The 22,549-nt window shown below is 26.9% G+C and overlaps 1 protein-coding gene and 1 pseudogene across 1 annotated transcript in view; both read right to left on the bottom strand.

Annotated features, from left to right (window-relative positions):
- The window catches only part of LOC126899606 (erbin-like), a 129,853-nt gene extending 107,544 nt beyond the window's left edge, over window positions 1-22,309 (bottom strand). The window contains exon 1 of the mRNA XM_050674653.1: window positions 22,303-22,309. The gene's annotated coding sequence lies outside the window, so the exon portion shown is untranslated. The remainder of the gene's footprint in view (window positions 1-22,302) is intronic.
- Window positions 1,153-19,766, bottom strand: LOC126898264 (uncharacterized; annotated as a pseudogene).
- Window positions 22,310-22,549: the final 240 nt, after the last annotated feature.

Raw genomic sequence — 22,549 nt, 5'->3', positions numbered from 1 at the left:
AGTCCCTTAAAAAAATACTCTATGTTTTTCAGACATTATACCGTCAAACCTACAACATTCTGCTACTACTCTTACTAAAAATTTTTTTAATCGATTCACTTTCCGTCATTTTCATCATAATTAAATTTTTTCTTAATAAATTTAGATTATTGTAAGAGTTAAAATTAATTAATGACAGTTTATCATCTTCCCAAGTTAAATTTGTCGTTCGATATTCTATAAATTCAAATATTTTAAGTGCATTATCCTGTAAATATCAGGGCAACATTGAAAGTTTATTATTATCATCCCATTCATTTGCTTTTGCTACGCGATCGAAATATTTAAGATATTTATCTATATCTGTTTCCATATCTCCCGAATATGATAACAGTTCGATAAAATTTTGCATATTTTTATAAATTATACACTTATACAAAATAAAAAAAAATAAAAAAAAAAACAAAATAGTAGAAATTATTATTACGCCCAAACAGTAATTGACATTCCAGAAAAAATTATAATATTAATAATAAAAAATTTTACTTAAATAATCTAGCTGTAACTCTTGTACACTTTAGGGGAATCGACTTCGTATATGAGTGCCTTAATAAATAGAAAGTATATCTCGGAACTCGATTAAAATACAAAGACCGGCGCCTCCACCATATATTAGGTGCTCGTTTAATACTTCAGGATCTTGGTCAAAACCAAGAATCGGAAGCTACCCGACGTCTGCCCAAATATCGTCCCTATCTCCTTAAATGAGTTTTAATTGCCTGAAGGAGACACAAGCAATCGTGTACCTTAGTTACAGGGGATAGATTATTAAATAAAATTAGACTATTGTTTTATGTCAACGACAAAGTAAAATAATATTTTGGATATTCAGTAAATATAAGTTATATGTAATGTTACAATACGTCTGACCTAAATCCTAGTACAATTGGTTAGTAGGTATATCCAAGTGATTCGGAGTTGGTTGGCTATGATGACAATTGGCGATAAAAAATTGGTCGTTGAATAAAATAAGTTATGTTATAAATAATTTAAATAAGACGAAAGTAATAGTATTGAAAATACTCTGACACTATACCGACGAAATACAACATAATAAACTATTAAACTGGTAATGAAACTTTAAATAGTGTTGAATAGTTGCAAGAAAATTTATAAAATATAAATTACTGAATATCTAGATTATTAACTAATATCAATTTATTAAGATTATTAATATAAACAACATATGTTATGATAATAGTTTGAAGTTTAATTGGAATTTATCGTTGTAACCTTGGTGTTCTATTTTTTTCTATTATCCATTGCAAGGATTTTGACATTTTTCATTACACATACATTCATCTGAACATCTTAATTCCACAAAATAGCTAATAAGTATAAGCCAGGAATAAACCATTAATGCTGAAATAAGGATTTTAATAAATTCTAAAAAACTAAAAAAAAAATTTCAAAAACATTTAATGACTTACACACAAATATAAAAATATAAGGGATAGATTTCGCAATATGGTTTCCTGTGGATTGTTTTTGCATATTCTTTAGGGACCCCGTCGAAAAAAAATGAAGTATACTAGAATATTTAGAATTTGTACTTTGTTTTGCGTGAAAACTGACATTGTGATTAAAAATTTCTTCTTTTTTCAAGTACTCTTTGTAAAAGTCTTCTTTGGTATCTTCTTTATATAAAACTTTTAATCGAGTAATATCTGCCTGAATTTAGAAAACTAGCTGAATGAGCTTTTTGTCTTTAATAATTTAAGCTCAACTGACATTATTTTAAAAACTGAGTACCGACTAAGAGTTCTGATAAAAAGACTGGGTAGCCAGTGTAGTAAATAACTGAGGAAGTCGATTAAAAAAAAAATATATTTAAATGATGTGATCATATCTAAAAGGAAACTGACATAAAAATATATTAACCTTTCTTTAGTGTTGTAAATAACCAAAGTTATATTTTCTAAAAATATGAGGGCATATTTTTTTGTTACATAGAGGAGTGTAGTAAATAGCTGAGAAAGTATTGAATAACGTCGATTTTAGTATAATATGTTTTATAACAGTAGTAAGAAATTTTTGAATTCTTAAGCAATATAATAATGTCATATAAAAGGAATGCGCAAGGTGAGCAAATTAATTATGGTAGAAAAAGAATATATAAAGAGAAACATGAAAAATATAGGGGATTGACGTTTTGACTAAAAAACGTTGATTTACGGGTCAGGACGTTTGGTGCGAGTAAATTTGTATTTTGTAATTTATATTGTTATAATTTGACTTTGTGTTATGCTGGGTTAAATCGTGCATGTTTGTAGTGGCGCCATCATGTACGCCAGTAAACATGAATCGTCAGTAACTCTGTACACAACTTCGCACCTAACTCTCGCCATTTCATTACGTTTGTTATAAATTTGTATGACTATTGTAGTTCCATGTTTCAATTTTTATTTAAATTTTTAATTTAATTAATATGTCGGCTAAAAAGGAATTTCATTTTCGTCATGCATGTAAATAGTATTAAAATTTTTAATAAAAGATATCAAACTGGATTTAGAAAAAAAGAGTAAAAAAAAGTAAAGGTTAGTCTAGATAAGAAAGTGGATTGCTAGAAGACAACATTATGGAGCATAATACAGTAATGAGAGATGCATTATTTTTTTGACATTTTGAATAGGTGCGACAAACAATAGTACGCAAACAATAAGTAAAAATTATTATAAAACTGATATTAAAATAGTCACTAGCGCGACCAAAGTAGGAATTATCTAATTATCTAATTTTTCTATGCATGCAATCATTTCATTTGCACGCCAGTACATGTTTACACGTGCATGTTCATTTTTATTGGCACGCTAGTTGACACATGCGCCACTACAAACATGCACGTGTAAACCCAGTATTAATTACGTTTCGTAAATAAAAAAACGATTTTAAAACTTGCACTTGAGTGTAAATACTTTATATTCACCATGTTGTTAAAATTGCGCGTGTGTGTGTGCAGCAAGAGTCGAGGTTGAACTGCTAGTCCTCTAGTCGATCTTAAGAATTAGTATGCGTGCTGGCTAGTTTATAGGCTTAAATGTCCTTTAGTAGGTATAGTAAAAAGGTAGTTGTGCTGGTGGCTGATGAGAAGCCACCCTTCAGTCTGCTACTTTTGAGCTAGCCGTAAAACTTTCCGTCAAAAATGTTAGTTAATTTGTGTACTACTTTTTGTCTACGTCGGGGAACTACTTACGTACGACATCGGTTTGAGTAAATGTAGGGTACCTGACATATAATTATCCAAGTAGACTATTTCAAATACTTAGGCAGCATTATAACAGACGACGAGAAATCATCCAAGGAAATCAGGAGCAGGATAGGTCAAGCAAAGAATACATTCCTTAAAAAGAGAAAAATACTAACATAAAAAAATATGAACATAGTAACGAAGAAACGGCTCATAAAAACATACGTCTGGAGTGTGGTATTATACGGAAGTGAAATCTGGACAATTAATAAGAAAGAAAAATATATGTTAAAAGCTTTGGAGATGAGGTGTTGGAGAAAGATGCAGAGAATAAGCTGGACTGATAAAAGATCAAATGAAGATATCCTGAGGACAATAGATGAAAAACGAACACTGATTGATATTATAAAGAGAAGGAGATGGCAAATGATAGGACACTCGTTGAGGTATGGAGATGAATTGCATAGTTTAATAATTAAAGTAATGATAGAAGGTACAAAATTAAGAGGAAGACCTAAGACGAGGTACATTAGCCAAATAATGTAGGTTGTAGGAGTCACTTCCTACAGGGAGCTTAAGATTTTGGCGAATGATAGAGAAAAATGGAGGAGCCATTTAATGTAAAACATTTGTTAAAAACCAATCTTCGGATTGAAAAACAAAAAAAAAAACCTGACATCAAAAATAAAGTGATTCAATAATTATTTATATTACTTTTTTACTAAATGCCTTCAATTGTACAAAATACAACCTCACAATTTTTTTTTTTTTTAACTAAGTCTTAACTTAGTTAAAGTACTAAAGTACTAAAGTACTTAGAGTTCTTGATCATAAAAAAGATGATTCTTTTAACGTAAGACACTCGATTTTATTTTATATAATTATGGTTAGAGAATTTAGTGCTTCACTTATTGATTTAAAAAAAATAAAAACACTAATTTATATAACAGAAAAAATGTAGACGGTTTATTGTTTAAAACACTAAGAAAATTTATATGAAAATTATATTAATGCACTACGTGTACTTAACTACTTAACCGATTAACTGACGACTAGCTAACTAACTGATTGATGTTATTATTACGTCGCGTCGTTTTATATTGTGTTGAGTTCTAGAAGATTCTCTTACGGTGCGATCGAGAACATTCGCGCTATATGCATTTTGTGTTGCCTATCCGTCGCGAAAATTCTCGATCATTCCATAGTCACTACAGAGAATTATTTTAGATATTTTTTTTGATTCATATAACGTTAAATAACGCGTATGAAGTATGCGTTATAAATATACACCTTTATGAGCTGTACATACCTACACTTCATACTCAATCAATGAATATTAATATTAATAACTTGCATATTGTAATCAACTTATCAACATTTTTGGTACAAAGGGCTAAAAAATGGCTTTTAGTAATTTGAAAATACAAAAATATAGTTATTAAATTTTTTTCCAATTAGAAACAAATTAAAATAAAAAAAGTTTTAAACATAGTTAAAAACTATAAAAAAAATATTAAAAATTAAAAAGTAATAGAAAATATTCGGCTGGTACAAAATTTATTAAAGATATCAGACATGATGTAACACTTATATCAATATATATTTGTGGTATTTTTCAACCAACAGTTTACTGAAATATTGCTATTGACCTATATACAGATCGGTTTATCATAAGCAACTCGATTACTTGCAAAATAAATACAATTAGTAAAAATTAAGTCATTTTTTATTTTGAACTCCAAAAAATTTCTCAAACAACCTTAAAAAATAAAAAAATTTAATAAAAATCAATATTCTTTACCTGGTAACACTAATGATAAAAATACTTTGAAAAAATGTAAGAATAATACATCATGATGAAGGAATAACGAAATTAAAAGCAGAATTAAAAAGCCAGATTTTTTAATAATATTGATGTTTTGGTAAAACAAGAAATCCACATCTCTAATGACCAAACCAACCATACTGGACCATTTACTCGAGTTTTATCGAAGAGAACATATATCGAATTGAACCAATTACTGTAAACTACCATAGATTTCAGAAGTTGCTAAAAACTAAAAATCTATATCTATAGGACATACGAAAAATTTTATTCTCTGCTTCACAAAAGAATACAAAAATCTGCATAGTAAATGCGAAAGAGATGGGGGCGAAGTAATGGCTGACCGACTATTGGATCTGCATTTAAAGTACTTATCCAAAATTTTTATTAAACCAATCATTTTCTTAAATAGATGATTTCCTATTTTATAAACTATTTAAATGTGTATATTGCCATATAAAAAATAAAGTTTTTTCAGTTATAAAGGAATATTCTACAAACTATTATGAACTGATATATCAAAAATAATATATAACTAATAAAAATAATTTTTCCAATATTATATTTATTTTGCAAGTAATCGAGAAGAATAGGGACAAAATCTTATATTTATGATCGGAGGTACTGGATGTTAGAAATTAGAATGGGTTGAACTTTATTAGTAAGATACAAATCATTTTTAACGGTTTTATATTTTCTTATATAATTTAATTATGTTATAATTGTAGGTTAATGGTTTTTCAATTGTATGATGTCATTAGGGTGAAAATTAAAATACAAATTTTCAATTTCGATTACGCACACCAAAAAAATTGTTCTACTTCATGTTAAAAAAAATCTGTACAACATTTGGACCCAATAAGTTAGCATGTGCCGCAAGATATGTTGAAAATTCGACAATAAGGATAAGCTATTATACTTTATTCCAAATGTATAATTTTTATGTAAAAGTTTAATAAATTATGTATATAATTATTTTACTTGGAAGAGGTTATTAGCAATTGAGTAGTAAATCAAATATTTTTCCCACTAAATGTCAAATATTCTATAAATATGTTTATCAGTAAAATTCATATATTTCGGTAATTTAAATATACGCGATGAACTGTTCAATTTATATTTTCTGTAAGTTTGTAGAAACAAAAAATGTTTTACGCGTTTTTTACCGAAGTTATAAAGAAAACTTATAAATAATATTTTTTTTATGATAATTAATAAAATTAACAAAATAATAACTCGTAGCTTTAAATAATTTTTTTATAGAAAATTTGAAAGATATGTTTTTTTTGCACTACTGAAAGAATTTAACAATGTTGATGACGTTAAAAAAATTGACTACAACCCCTTAGTGTAAAGAGATTATCAATACTCAGTGGTACTGTTTTTTGCTATTTTTTTCGCTCTTTTTATCAAATGAGCTATTTAAACGCCAAAATCTACTGAAACTCATTCTCTACAATATCTCTGCAGTCAATCTACTTCCTTTAATGATAACACAGTTATCATAATATTGATCTCTAAGTTAAGCTAGTGTGTGATCTTATAATATAATTTTTAATAAAGTAATCAATCATATCTAAGTATTCGAATCATTTAGTTAAGACTACTTCCATCATAATATGACGCAGTCGGTAAAAACATAAATATAAATATTAAATTGGATTGAATTGAATTGTATAAAAATGGCACTCGAATATAATAAACCAAGTGCATTATATTCAGAAAGAAACATAAGTGAAAACTTTAAAATATTCAAACAAGAAGTAGAAATATATTTTAAAGCAACAGAAACTAACAGAAAAGAAAATGATGTTCTAGTGGAAAGATACAATTACAAATAAAAAAGATGAAACAGTGGAGTCCATTTTAAAAGCATTAGAAGAATATTGTATTCCAAAAATTAACGAGATAATGGAGCATTTTACCTTCTTTAGCAGAAAGCAGGGTAAAAATGAACAGTTTGATTTATGGTACATTGATTAAAAAAAATCAATTAAATGCTGTAATTTAATACAGAAATAGGTGATAATATGCCTTTTAATAGTTTTCAATTTAATAACTTTGCAAAAGAATGGGGAATTAAAATTTATAATTCAAGCCCATATTATCTTGTTAGTAATGGATTATCAGAAAAGTTTGTGGGAATAGCGAAAATATGTTTAAAAAATGTAGTGAGACAAATAGGGAGTTAGAAAGATTTTTGTTAAGTTATAGAAATACTTAATTAACTAACATTGGACAGTCTCCTGTAACATTATTGCAAAATAGGGAACTTCAAACAAAATTGCATAGGAGAATTGAAAAAAAAAATAGTATAATAATAATAAAGTAATCTAATGACAGATAAAATGATTAAAAATCAAATGAAACAAAAATCTTACTTTGACAGAAAAGGAGTAGTGAAAGAAGTTTTATTTTTAGAAGGAGAACAAGTTTGGGTACAAGATAAATTTAATAAAACATGGAGTGAAGCAATAGTTACTAAAAAATTGAAATTTCCTAGAAGTTACTTAGTAGGATTTAGTAATGGTAGGGTATTAAGAAGAAACATAATATTTTTAAGAAAAAAGAGAACTCTAAGCTTAGAATTAAATGAAAAAGGGGATATAGATCAAAAAATATAGTTTAAAAAAACTAAAAAACACGCTTTTAAAGCACATTGAACTAAAAAGTTAAAAATAATTTTTAAAATTAACTTAAAACAATAATGAACGAAAAATACTAGTATTATTGTGAAAAAAAGCGTCAGGCGCTCAATATACAAAAAATATGGCATAAAGCACCCACGCTTTTTTTCACAATAATACTAGTATTTTTCGTTCATTATTGTTTTAAGTTAATTTTAAAAATTATTTTTAACTTTTTAGTTCGATGTGCTTTAAAAGCGTGTTTTTTAGTTTTTTTAAACTATATTTATTTTTCACTTTTTAGTTTCATGTTATGATAGTAGTTAATATCAATATCATGGTTGTAACGGGTAACGGGAAATAAGGGTTCGATTCCGGAGAGGGAGTCTAAGAAACGGCTACCACATCCAAGGAAAGCAGCAGGCGCGTAACGTGGAGGTAGTGACGAAAAATAACGATACGAGAATCATCCTCCGTAATCGGAATGAATACACTACATATCTCTTAATGAGAATAAAGTGTATTAATATATAAGTTTTAATAGTAATTAGAATATATATATATTTAAAGGGACTTAAGTACGTAAACGTATCATGCATGAGATATAGCCGTGTTTATGTGGGCGGGCATGGCGGAGGGAACATTATACACGAGGCATATACGGCAGCAGAGGCGTCGGCTGTAGGAATATATAAATGAATATTAACATATACGCATATACGTACAAATATTAATATATAATCTTCGCATAATATCGCGGCACTTTCGCTGGCATCGACGACGCGTTGTCCGGCGTGTTCCTCGGACGTCAACAGGTTAGCAGCGTTGATAGCGACGCCGCGCGAGTGCGGATCGAATCGTAGACGTTGTCACTTTGACAACGGGTAGAAGACTACGGTATCATTTGCGGCGGAATGTCGTCGGGCGTGCGGCGCTTGCTGGACTTTGCACAGCGGCGTATAACGCGAGGTGTTGGTCAGTCAAATACTCATAATAGGGCGACGGCTGATAAAGGTGGCACGAGTCGTTATATATATACATAATTGATGACGCGCGCGCGTCTACGGGTTAGAAAATATTGTTGTCTACGAGTGGGGAGCGGGGTGGGACGAATGCATTACAACAGTATAGTCTCAAGGTCATACACGACGGGATACGCGACATAATAACACGTGCCGCGTGGAGTTACAAACTTACAAACAAACAACAAACGACAAACAAACATACAAGTGAAACTAATATAAGCGTGTTAAAAAAAGGAGAGTAGTAATAAAGAAGAAATCAATATTAATGAGGATAAGATAAAAGAAAAGGAAAATAATAATAACAATCAAAAAGGGAAACAAAATGAAAATGTCTAGATATGGGAGGAAAGTAAAACAGCCAGATAGATACAAACCTTAAATGTAGTAACAATATATTGTTTAGTTGTTCAATGTTATAAAGTATATGTATTAGTTATTAAGAATAAATTGTTTTGTAAAAAAAACTTATTATTTTATTAGAAGTATTGTTTATTAGAAGTGTTTAAATTAGATTAAGTTGTAATGTGTTGTTATATGAATGATATATTTTATAGTTTTATATTTTGTTACATTTGTATTCATTACTTTATGTAAAGAGGAGGATGTAATGATAACACAGTTATCATAATGTTGTTCTCTAAGTTAGCTAGTGTGTGATCTTATAATATGATTTTTAATAAAGTAATAAATCATATCTAAGTATTCAAATCATTTAGTTAAGACCACTTCCAAACATTATATTATTTACAGTGCAATGCAATGTTTAAATTACAAGCATTACATTGCCTTTTACCTCATGTAAACTTCTACAATTATGGCTCAAACAAAACTTAAACTCATTATTTATTTCCTTTTTATAATTTTTCAATATTACACATATACAAATATTATTAAAATCTATTTACTTAAATAGATAGTAGATAATATTTGTAGGTGGTCATCAAGAGAAAAAAATGTAGAGGCTAACTTTAGTTTAAGTAAATCTGTCTGGGTAACGGTTATGTGCTTTAAAAATCTACGCTCTCTCGCTTTTGGATCGCGTAACTATCTAGAAGTCTTTTGGTTGGTTAAGTTTTTTTTTGTTTGTTAGTGATCACGTTCATTTGTCTCTCCAACACTGGTTTTGTCATCTTGTTGATTGTTTTGTAACGGTAATACACAATAATATTGTAATTGGTAGGAAATTTGCTTACAACAAATTTCCTAACTTAAATTCTTAAATCAAGTTTAGAAACCTCGTGGTTGATTTCAAAATTCTTATTAAATACTGGTCTATTGGTAATATAAGTTAATTATTACACATTTGTTGTTGTCATTTTGAACAAATATTACAATAGTACATTTAATAGTCAAATTCAGAATCTTTTAATTATTATTGAAATCATTCACTAGAGTTCTAATACTCCTTTGAAGTGGGGGGTAAAAATTTATCCAGTTGAATATCATAATTATTTTAATCATTTACCATATGTCATGCAAAATTACCTATAATTATTTAAATTCTTTGACGATCAGTCGCTAATATTCAATTTTTTCACATTTGTCTATACTCACATTTGAAATCATTCAAACTTAGATTTATCTTGTCTTTTCAGAAACCAACTAGTTTCTCAATTTAAAAATCACACTAAACCTCACAAAATTGATTATTAATTGTCAATCTCATTTAATGTTCCTTACAGGACAAACTTTATTGATAAATTGTTCCTATTGGTTCTTGACATGTAGTTTAGAAATGGCTTACACTTTTGAAATCAAATAAGTATTAATTCCTTGAGGTGTATAATTCAGTATTTTTGAAATAATCATATTAAAATTTTAGTTGTAAATAGCACAGATTTAAGCATGTTAAGTATATTTAATACATTATAAATTTTATTTATGCATGTTGCTTGAGAACTCTATATAATATTGTAAGTTATTATTCATTTTATTAGTCTATTTAATATAATTGAGTTTTTAATTGTATTACTAATTTTAAACAATAGTTTGGTAATCATTTTGAAGTAATGCATGTTTGTTTTCTAGTAGACAAAATCAACCTTTTCACTTGTAATCATAGAAATAACTTTGTTTGTTTTAAATTTAGTTATCTACTTAGTTGGTGTCAATAGAATAACAATATTTACTTGTACTCATAGAAATAAATCAGTCATATCTTTAGTTAACTTTCTATCTAACTGTTGTCATCTAAATTTACCCTATATACAGTCCACTAAAACATACAAAATATTTTGGTCATTTCACCAGTGCCAAATATTGATTTTACTTGTAATAATGATTCAATTGTTCAATAATATTTTGACTTCAATCAAATGATAAAATTTAAATACTCAATTAGTCTGTCGGTTAATGTAGTGCGCCTACATATATAAATATATATAAATTAATACACAAAAACTCTATATAAAATATTCACACAACACAAAAATATTATATAAAATAGAACACACATATATAATAAAGAATATACATAGAGACACGTCTTAGCCAACTCACGACTTGACTTAATTTTCCCTTCTTATAATACTTGATACCACTATAATGATACCACTATCTATCTCCAGACCCTGGAAGTGGTGCCATCTAGATACCAATGGTACCCATATATATATATATATATATATATGTAAATTACTGTGAAATATGTCATTAATTTTATTATATCATATTTAAGTTATATTTTATAGAAATATACACCTAGAATAATATAAAAAAGTTAATTACCAAATAGTTTTTTTTTGAATCTGTTTTAGGAGGTAAATCTGTGTTATTCACTTTATGTGTCACTATCGAATCCAATGTGGACGAAACATTAGGCGTGATGCTAAAACCTATTGTAATGGTATTTAATGTTGTACTTATTAAAGTATCATTACTCGCCGTAGTAAAATCTGTTATCGCTGTAGTGTGACCGCCAGGAAATGTTGGAGTGATAACATACTCTATATCAGGTTTGATATGAACTACATCTTCATAACCAAACAGCCACATGGTAGGAGCACACCTGGTTCCATTAGGAATACATGCAGATCTAAAAAAATATATAAAGATACAATCAACCCTAGTATTTGTTTAAAATGTATTGATATTCTGATTGGCATCAATTAGAAATCTTGTTTTTACAAAAATAATTACTGTTATGATCTAATCATATTGCAAGACACTTTTAAATCATATTAAAATATTTTTAAACTTCACTAACTCTTTAAAAATGTCTCTTATTCTTACCTTTTTCTAAAAAAAATTAGGAGAATTACTAAAACCAACCAAAACGAAATGACCAAAAACCACATAGCAATTGAATATCGAATAATACTTTTTGATGACTAAAAAATACATTGAAATTAATATCTCAAGGAAACCTAAAATAAATAAAGTTAACTTGAAATTACAATATTCGGGTGATTCCCTTAACTATGCCTCACGAAATATCTTTTAACATATTAAAGCTTATCATTATTTTGTTTTTAATAATAATTATGGTTCTTTGTTTAGCTACTTTACACTAATTTAATGTAAAACTAATTTTCTACTACCACCCCTTATACTCTGAACTTGTGGTTTTAAATAGCAAACCCAATATTTTTTATAATATCAGATTTTTTCAGCTGGAAATATAATTTTTTATATTTTATTTGATTTTTAACAAGTTGCAGCTGCTTAAATTTTAGACATTCAGAAAAAATACGATAAATTATCAATTTTCGTTTATTGTACTGCCAAAAACCGGTAACGCTTATCAATTTATAATATTTGCATTATGTATTATTAAATGCTAATTTTTTTATCTACCTTTTACTTAACAAATCACTGAGACAAGAATAAAATAATTTTTTTTTATTCAATTATACATGATAATTCTAAAAGCTATATGAATGACACTGAAACCAGAAAAAAAGCCAAAAAAATATTCCATAGGAAAACATTACGGATTTTATAATTTATTCATCACAAAAAAACTATTAAATAATAATTATTTCTAATAAAATTAATTTAAAAAGTGTCCAATTTCTATTGAATAACTATTTTTTTTCTGTCCTTCATCGGATAAAATGATCTTAATTTTTAGATAATACTTTAAAATATGTTAACAACTTAAAGAAAATTACACTAAAAGTTGATTGTTATCTATAAAAGTAATTAAAGATATCATATAGACAAGTTTTTTATTATTTATTTTTAGTATTACACATTTATTCGATTATATTTTAATATTCGTTTATTTTTACCTAAAATAAAATAATATCCGATTTATCTGGAATGCTCCCTCATAGAAAATTTCTAAATGCGCCTTTACAACTAAAACGATGAAGTATTGGTCAATGGAAAAATGTTATTAGGGGATTTGGAGTTTTTATTGTGTTTGTAATGAATTTCTTCTTGCTATTTTGATAAAAGAATTATATAAAATAAAATTAAGTATTAAGAAAAAAATAAAAAAATTCTTTTACTACCAAAAATACTTTCGTGCTGATACTGATTTAGACAAATTTTGTATTTTTTTAATTAAATATTAATGAATATTAATTTGATCTATATATAGAAAGTATTTAAATTTCCGGAGAATTAACAAAGAATAAAATGAAAAAGTTAATATTTTGTATAGATAGATAATATTATGTTTAAGTAATTGTATATTTATAGAAATAATTGGATTTAAAAAAAAAAGTATGAAAGCAAATATCTAATGTATAAGTTACAAGATAAAAATAAAAATTGAATAAAACTTAAAAATATATATAAGATTATTTTTTAGTAAAAAGATCAGTATAAATATCGTTTCAAAAATATTACTCAAAAATGTTTCAATCAACTAAATACTTTGCATTTTTTTTTCTATCTATTTACAGTACTGCCGTGCTAAGAAAAAACAGGATAATTCCAAAATTAACAATTTTTTTTTTATAGGTAAAATTAGTGGTTTTATACAGATTTTTGATGTAAAAATAACATGTTTCCTATTAAAACCCATCTAAAAACGAAATTTAAAATAAGCAAAAATACGGTAAGTCCAATATATTTGATGTTTTGTAAGCGAAAACACGGTAAATCCAAATACTAAGCAAAAACTTGGTATATCACATGAAAAATAATGTAGTTACCGTGTATTGTCATATGTTCATACGCATAAGACATCATACATACATATATGATAAGTCCATTTTCTTCTTAAAAAACTCAAAAAAGTTGAAATAAAGTGTTTAACCAATTCTAGATGTAAAATTAGATACATCAGCACAAGGTTTGACCGATTTTTTGTAAAAACGCCATTTTTAGGCTTGATTTACTGTTAAAAATGTTTTTTTGTGTTCCTGAAAAATCATGTTGACTGGAGTTATCCTGTTGTCGCTTAGCACGGCAGAGTAGAAGTCTAATAAAAGTGTAAAAAATAAAATAATGATAAAAAAAATCTCATAGTACCGTAGTCTTAATCAAACTTAGAGTATCATATTCTAATTTTTCCAATTACACACACGCTATTAAATTTTTTAGTATTTTTTAAAGTCGTACTTTTTTTAATTCGCAAAAATATGGTATTAAACAAAAAGTGTTTTATTGGCTATAAACAGTAAAATGTATAACACAAATAAGAATTTACAGTTAATATAAAGTTAGGTTATTAGTTATCTGTAAAGAAATATTTATTTTTTTATTCTAAAACGCAATCAAATGCAAACAGGTTTAAATACAAACTCAGGAGCTTTTTAAATGTGACTAACAAATAACGCTCCAATAAATGCTAAAATCCATGTTAAAGTGATTCCAATTATCATTGAAATGAGTAACAGAGGTGGATCTAAAAAAATAATTAAATAATAAAACATTATATACTAAATAATAGGTAAATAATCAGTCATTTGAAGTTTTAATAAACTTCTTGAGTGGAGAATCATTACCTTATCATAGTTTAAATATTATTCAAGGTGAACGATTGTGAAAAAAAAAAGTTTATTTTCTCTGATACTATAGAACATTAATCATTAACATGTTAATGATAAAGATAACTAATACGAATAGATATTTTTGAATGGTAAAAATAATTTTGTGCCGAAAAAGTACTAGTTGAAAATACAGACAAGGGTTGCAAAGGAAAATACTTTATCTGTCATTAACTGAATTTGATATATTGAATTGGATCATTCTCAATTGGTATTCAATATAACAAACATCCATTAAATCAAAATTTAAAGGAGCATTATCATAATTTATTGTATAAAATTATATAACCCTTAAAATAATTATTTTACATATATAACAAATTCTTTATGTCTTCCATAAAATATGGGTTTGCCGAAAAAGCCTGTTCAGCTACTTTATACGACATTTAATTTTCGCATACACATCAAATAGTGCATTTTCCATCAAACTTTATATAGGCCACCTAACAAGTATTTAAAAAATGAATCACTTAATTTACTATGATGACTGCACAAAAAAAATACCCAAAATGTTTAGCTAAAAATACTTTCAAATGACTGATTTGGTTCAGATATTATACTTTTGAAATTCTCTATGTATGGTCCATTCACAAGTGTCATCAATATAGCTAACATCTGAAAAGTTGAAACAAAATATTTTGTATTTAAAACATTTAAAATACAAATATATATAAACTATTTAAAAAGGCTGATTGACTAATCGTTGGTCACTATATATATCTAAAAAAAAAACCAAATAGTAAAATAATATTAATATGAATTTCTTCTCACGAGAGGAGACTACAGTAATGGAATCCTTGATATTTATTGAAGTTATTGAATCTACATGAGATAAAAATCAAATGAGTTAAACATTTTTTTTTAACTCAAACAGAATTAAAAAAACAGTTCACTGCCACAGTCGTGAAAGATCCAAGTGTTACCGTCTCAAAAACCGTACGTCTCAATCGTCACTTAATTAATCATGAAATTCAATATATTCTCCTAATAAGATATTTTAAAATAAAATAAAATACTAAACCTAGAATTTTAATAGAAAAATAGCATATTTTTGAATACGGTAGCCACATTTTTGCATAGAAGATAGGTCGTCGGGACAAATTTTTTTTTTTCATTTTATAGCACATAAAATAAGCTTTAATTTGATAAATTTGAAGTTAAAAGGACGCAGTATTTCCAGAACATTTTCAAAAATTAAGTTGAAAAAGTTAGTTTTTGTAAAAAAGTTGCTATTTTAAATCCCCCGCAATGAGCAGGTTAAGTGTTAGATTTTCAAAAAAATGATGTCAAACGAAAGGGAAATATCTAAGGTTTTAGTAGAAAAAAAATTTATGTTGATTTGTTTATTTTTCAAAAAGTTATGGAAGTTTTAAGAAAAAAAAGTGAAAAAAATGACAAAATTTACCAATTTTTAAATTTGTAATTTTTTGGGATATTTCCCCCATTTTCGGTGAACGAGCGAATTTTTTTCAATTTTTAAGGGTAATGTCTCCAATTAGATACGATTTGTGATCTTTTGACGTACTTTTGAAAGAAATCGGTCCAGTGAGAGCTAAGAAAAAGTGGCAACAGACATAAAAAAAAAACAAAAAACACATCATAGTAAAATTAATACCTTGTCAGCTTCGCATCGAATCTAATAAAAAATGTATTATTTTATGAGAAAATTAGTGATCAACAATAAATCAAATACCTTATACTGGTTTAAACTTACAATAAAAATCCCAGTACACATCATTACTCCGGTTTCTAAAGTTTCAATGTTTAAAAACTTTTTTAAATACATCATTAGACTTATAAATTCATTAAAAATTTAACATTATATATCTTTTATCACTTATTTGTCTTACAAATAAAATTAAATAAATAAAATGTATTCATAGTTACTCATATACATTCTTAGTTGTATAGAATTTTACAAACAAAATGATAACTCTTTAAATAAATATGATAAATGATTATTAGCTTCAATGCCTAGCTAAAAAGCTATAATTTTACCCTGCTACGTTTTTTTTTGTGTTCGTATACGCCAATATTCCTCCTATTGGGCTGATTTTGCTCAGTATTATTTAAAAAGATCTGAAAACATATCTACTCACATAACAATTTCAATATATTAATATTGTCAAAATATTCTTACAAAATACATTTTAAAATATTTTGACGCAAATATTGTGACAATATCTGACAAATATATTCTATTGAAATATTCCAACAATATGCTGACAACATAATTTTTTAAATATTTGTTTATATATATTTTGAGAATATATTAAAGAGAATAAATACAGAATATTACAATAAAAATATTTCTACAACGTGCTTAAAAAATATCTTTTTAAATATTATGAAAATTTATTAATTAGAAAAATGAAGAATATTTAACTCGAAATATTTCTGAAATATATTATCAATAAATTTTTTTAAATATTATAAATATATTAGGCAACGCCTAGATCGGGGGCCTACAATCCTTACGCGCCTTCGGTGCGTAAGCCTCTTCGGACCGTCATCAGAAGTAGGCCACTTATTTTCATAACCATTTTTACAGATCCCGATTTCTCTTTTTTCATAATTTAACCATTCATTTTGTATATGATTTTTTTTATCATAACCTACTCATTCACTTACAGAATAAAAATAATTTACTTTCTTTTTTTGTTTTGGTTACCTTGAATTACATATTATTTTTGAATTATTAAATATGTAATACTTTTTAAGCTCATACCTTATATCTTGGCGATCGCGGCGCTCCCTCTTCGCGTCCAACAGGTCGCGCTTCGCACGGTGGCCGACGAGCGGTGTGAACCGGTTGCTCGGGCGCTAGACATCAGAGACTGTTTTTTAATTCAATTATCGTTTTTCCAACTGTCACGTTGACTCATAATATTGATTCAAATATATTGTCTTGTTATTAATAATAATATTATTACTAGTATCAATAAAAATACTTAGTGTTTATTAATTAATTATTACTTTTATTACTTGACCCTCAACAAGTGGCGCAGTCGTTAAAGGATTTTTTAAGGATTTAAGATAAGTGCAAACTTAGTCAAACATTATTTTTGCACCCCCTGTTCCATTCAAATAAAGAAACTTAAAGCTTCTATTGACTTAATCTTTAAAAGGCCCAAGTTAAGTTAAGTCTTAAACTTTTGAGGTAGTTAAGTGAATTAGTAATTTCAGACAATATTAAGTATAGCTCACAAACGTGGTTTGAACTAAAAATAAATTAGGCAAACCCACACTTCCCGTACACGTGATCAGTGCATCGCTATCTCCCATTGACTTACTTGCATTCTATTATTAGTTATATCACCACTCATTATGTCAGGTAAGACCATACATGAATTAACAATAAGAGAATTCCAAGGGGAACTTACGCGACGGGGACTCGCAACTAGGGGCTCCAAGGTTGACCTTATGGTTCGTCTGGAAGACCATATTTTAAAAATATCCATTAGTGGAACAAAAATTTTAATTTTTTTTTTTTTTTATATATATTATTTTTAACACTTCGAGTTTATTAATTTATAGTTGGTTTTGCTTTTGTTATAAGTCAAACGTGAACTCATGTTGTTTATTGCAAGATTAAGGCTTTGAAAGATTTTTCAGTAACACATTAATTAAAATTAAAATGTCTTCTGTATAAGTAAAGTGAATAAACATTTAAACATTATAGAGATTGCAATATTTCTGTATAAAATCATTTTAATTCATTGGTTATTTTCATATTCAAAGATGAGGGTATACAGTTACTTTTACATAACAACAAATTGTTTTATTACATTCGTGAGTTATTATAGCGACCTCTATAGTCAGCATTTAATAACAATATTTACTTGAAGTTGTTGGTTATTATTATTGGAGCAATTTTTCGAAACAATCATTTCTGCTTTTAGGTTATGATTATTGATACCCAATAAGTCCTAAAATATATAATTAAAACTTTTTTTTGATATTGTGTTACTCTATACAGTCTATTTCAATATATATATATTTTTACATTATACAACGAAAAACAAATATCAATATACATTGTACAAATAAGTATTTAATGTATTATAAATGTTGCCTTATAATGATCAATAAATATTAAACTTCCTTCATATTGAAGTTGCATGAATTTGTCTACAGAAACAGCCAAAGTTAAACTTTCTGGAGAAAATCTTTTTTTTAAATTTATTGTAATGGAGTCTAATATCTTATAATAATTATGAATCCTATAATAGTCATGAATAGATACAGTTGACTCAACTGGTTCAGATGTTGCACTTGTTGAGGTAGTTAACATGTGTAATCATTAAGACGAGTCGGCTCTTTTCTCTTTCTTTTAGAATCTAAATGATTATTTTTACAAAAATATTAAAAATTATACAACATGAATACTTAATTTACTTAATTAAAATACAAAATAAATTACAAACATTGTGCTTGATATGGAATATCATATGTAATATTATTATCAACTGCAAATTTTTGTATAGATTTCCAAATCTCACTAAAAGATTCTGGAGTACAGAATCTTAAAACAACTTTCGAAACTTGTTTTAATACTATTAATTATCATTACTGTTTTATTTAATGTGGCATTTTTGTCTTGCATCATGTTACTCATGACATTAATGATACATTGTACTTGGTGTATGACAAACAAATTAACAATAAAAGAGGCTTTTTGTAAATTAGTAAGTATTCCTATTGAAATAAAAGGTGTATGTAAAGATTTTTAAATACATTAAAAATTATTAAAAAATGTGTATTACAACAATTAATACATATTAACTAAAGCTTCATTTACATCTTTGTCATTGTCATCAACAATTTCTTCTTGTAAGACATGAATAATTACTTGGTAACAGTCTAAGACAGCATCACAATTTTTGTATCTACAATTCCACCTTGTATCACTTATTCTTCCAATTATTTTAATTTTCAGTCCTAATTTTTTTTGCATAACAATGAGTTGTTGATTTTTTGTAGGATAGGGAAAATGATTATAAATACTTTCTAACGTATTAAAGATACATCTAGTTTCCTTAAATAAAATAAGTTAAACATGAATTAAAATTTAAAATTGGTACATCTTTTTTTTAAACTTACTTTCACAAATTTACACATGTCAACAACAATGAGATTAATACGGTGTACATAAAGTCATTTGTTCTTCCTAGTAACGACTGAAAATATATTCATTATACACATTTTCAAAACAATTATTTGTAAGGTTTCAGCCAAAACAGAGGGCCTACTATTTTTCCATTGCCAAGGGGGAACACTGGACAGTGACCTAGTAGCCGAGCCAAGCAAGATAGTACTTGTTGACGGAGCTACTAGGTTTTGATTTGAAAAAAAACAAATATTAATAAAAAGAGAAAGTCCATGTATAATATAATAATATTTTGATTATTTAAGATTGATATATACAGGGTGATTTTTTTATCATAACCCACTTAATTACTTGCAGAATAATAATAATTTAAACATTTTTTTTTTTTTATTATCTTTAGTTACACATTATTCTTGAATTTTTAACTATGTAATACTTTTTAAGTTCATCCCTTATGACTTGGAGGGGGGTCAACTTTGTTTTTTTAAATGATAACACATTTTTAATTTAATAAAATGTTTGAGTTTTTAATTTAATAGTAAATGGCATTTGAATTTTCAATATAACTTTATTAGCTTATTAGATATAAACATTTAAAGATTCAAAATGTTGAGTTAATATACATGTATAATACACATGGGATTGTAAATACAGGTTGCTAATTGGATTTTTATGACATTGCTGTCTCAGTCATGGATTGTTTATTATCAATTATGATTATCAATAGATATACTTTCTGTATTGTCAGTTAGTGTATTTATAAACTCACAACAATGTACCTTACTATCATTGATAATAACAATGCTGTGTACCTGCTAATATCGATGTCATAAAAAATCAATTAGCTACCTGTATTTGTAATCCCTTGTGTATTATACCTATATTTAACTCAAAAAATTTAATCTTTAAATGTTTATATCTAATAAGCTAATAAAGTTATATTAAAAATTCAAATGCCATTTACTGTTAAATTAAAAACTCAAACATTTTATTAAATTAAAAATATGTGTTACCATTTAAAAAAACAAAGTTGACNATTAAATTAAAAATATGTGTTATCATTTAAAAAAACAAAGTTGACCCCCCTCCAAGTCATAAGGGATGAACTTAAAAAGTATTACATAGTTAAAAATTCAAGAATAATGTGTAACTAAAGATAATAAAAAAAAAAAATGTTTAAATTATTATTATTCTGCAAGTAATTGAATGGGTTATGATAAAAAAATCACTCTGTATATATTCATAAAAAGAAGAATGGGAAGGGAGAAGAATATAAAGAAGGAGCTATTAGACATTATAAAGGGGTACAAAGGGGGTTTAATTTATACTTGTTGATTGATTTCGAGTTCTTGAGGAGTGACGGCAACAAGTTTAACGGCCCGTCACAGGCCACGACTGACTGTTCAGCCCATCATGTCTCGACATTTTTGTTTTTCAAGAAAAAAAAAAAACAAAGACACGGCTTCGTTGATCCAACAAGTTTACGGCAGGTCGACTCGACGTTTTATTTTAATAAAAATACGGAGGACAAAAAAAATAAGACGATGTAAACGTGGTTTTCACAAAAAAATAAATATATAGACAAAAAACACGACTTGTCGCCTCGGTAGTATAGCTGAGAAAAAATAATCCTGTCGTCACGGCATTTGTAGAGGCCGGCGGTTATGACTCTAGGTGGTAGTGGTGCCAACTTTAAAAACGTTCATTGGAAGAATACAAGAATATTTCTACAGGTGCACAGTGTACGGTCGGCTGATGACAATAGGATATCAGGTATCAGACCGGTTGACTGAAGAAGGTTATCAAATATACAACTATTAAGAAATACTTTACACCTAATGCACATACCACTAATTGAAAAGATTTATTTAAAAAACTAGTATAAATTCTGCAACATTACATATTACTTATCAATATCATAATTTTAAGTTTTTAATTAATAATAGGTTTATAGGTACTAACCATGCTTCATCACACATTACACCAAACACACCATTTCCTATTTCACGTATAATTGTGTTTCTAATACTATTAGCACAAAGACTAATAAACTGCTCTTGTATTGAATGACTAGTATAATTAATAGTTTTTTGAACGTATTCTGCAAATTCAGGTATGTGATGTTTTATGCTGGTAACTACTAATTTAATGATACGTTGTAAACTTGTAATTGTTGATAAGAAAAAGGATTGTATGTTCGGTTATGATTAACGTGTGTAACATGCCTTAATAATTAAATTAAATATTGTGTTAATTTGTATTTATTAATTATAAATAATAAAATAATAAAGAACACAAAAAGGTACATGTTTGAAAAACAAAATACAAGTTTCTATGAAATTCACTAAAACAAACATTTTTACTCATAACTTTTATTCAGGAATAAATCATTTTGTACAGACTTATAATATTATATGTAAACAATTTAAACTTGTACCTATAACGAAAAATATCAAACTTCAAATTATATTATTTTAAGATAAATATTATAGACACAGGTATCTTGATTTAAAGATGTCTTTTTTTCATCATGACCTCTATATGCTAGTTCTTAAGAATCTATATGTATCTATATGTATACTCTTTAAAAAATAGATGTATAAAAACGTTTTTTTTTATTAATACCATAGATATGTCTAATTATAATTTATTCTAGTTTTTTTTATTATTTAAGCATAAAACAGCAATAATATTTCAATCCAAATTTTCATTTTATTATGATTTATATTAAACATTTGCAATATAGTTAAAAAAAAAATTTAATTATTCGATGCGAAGCTGAGAAGGTATTAAT

Source organism: Daktulosphaira vitifoliae, unplaced genomic scaffold (genome assembly GCF_025091365.1).
Source record: "Daktulosphaira vitifoliae isolate Bord-2020 unplaced genomic scaffold, ASM2509136v1 Scaffold_2, whole genome shotgun sequence".
Lineage (NCBI taxonomy): Eukaryota > Metazoa > Arthropoda > Insecta > Hemiptera > Phylloxeridae > Daktulosphaira > Daktulosphaira vitifoliae.
This window is presented reverse-complemented; position numbering and strand designations above follow the sequence as displayed.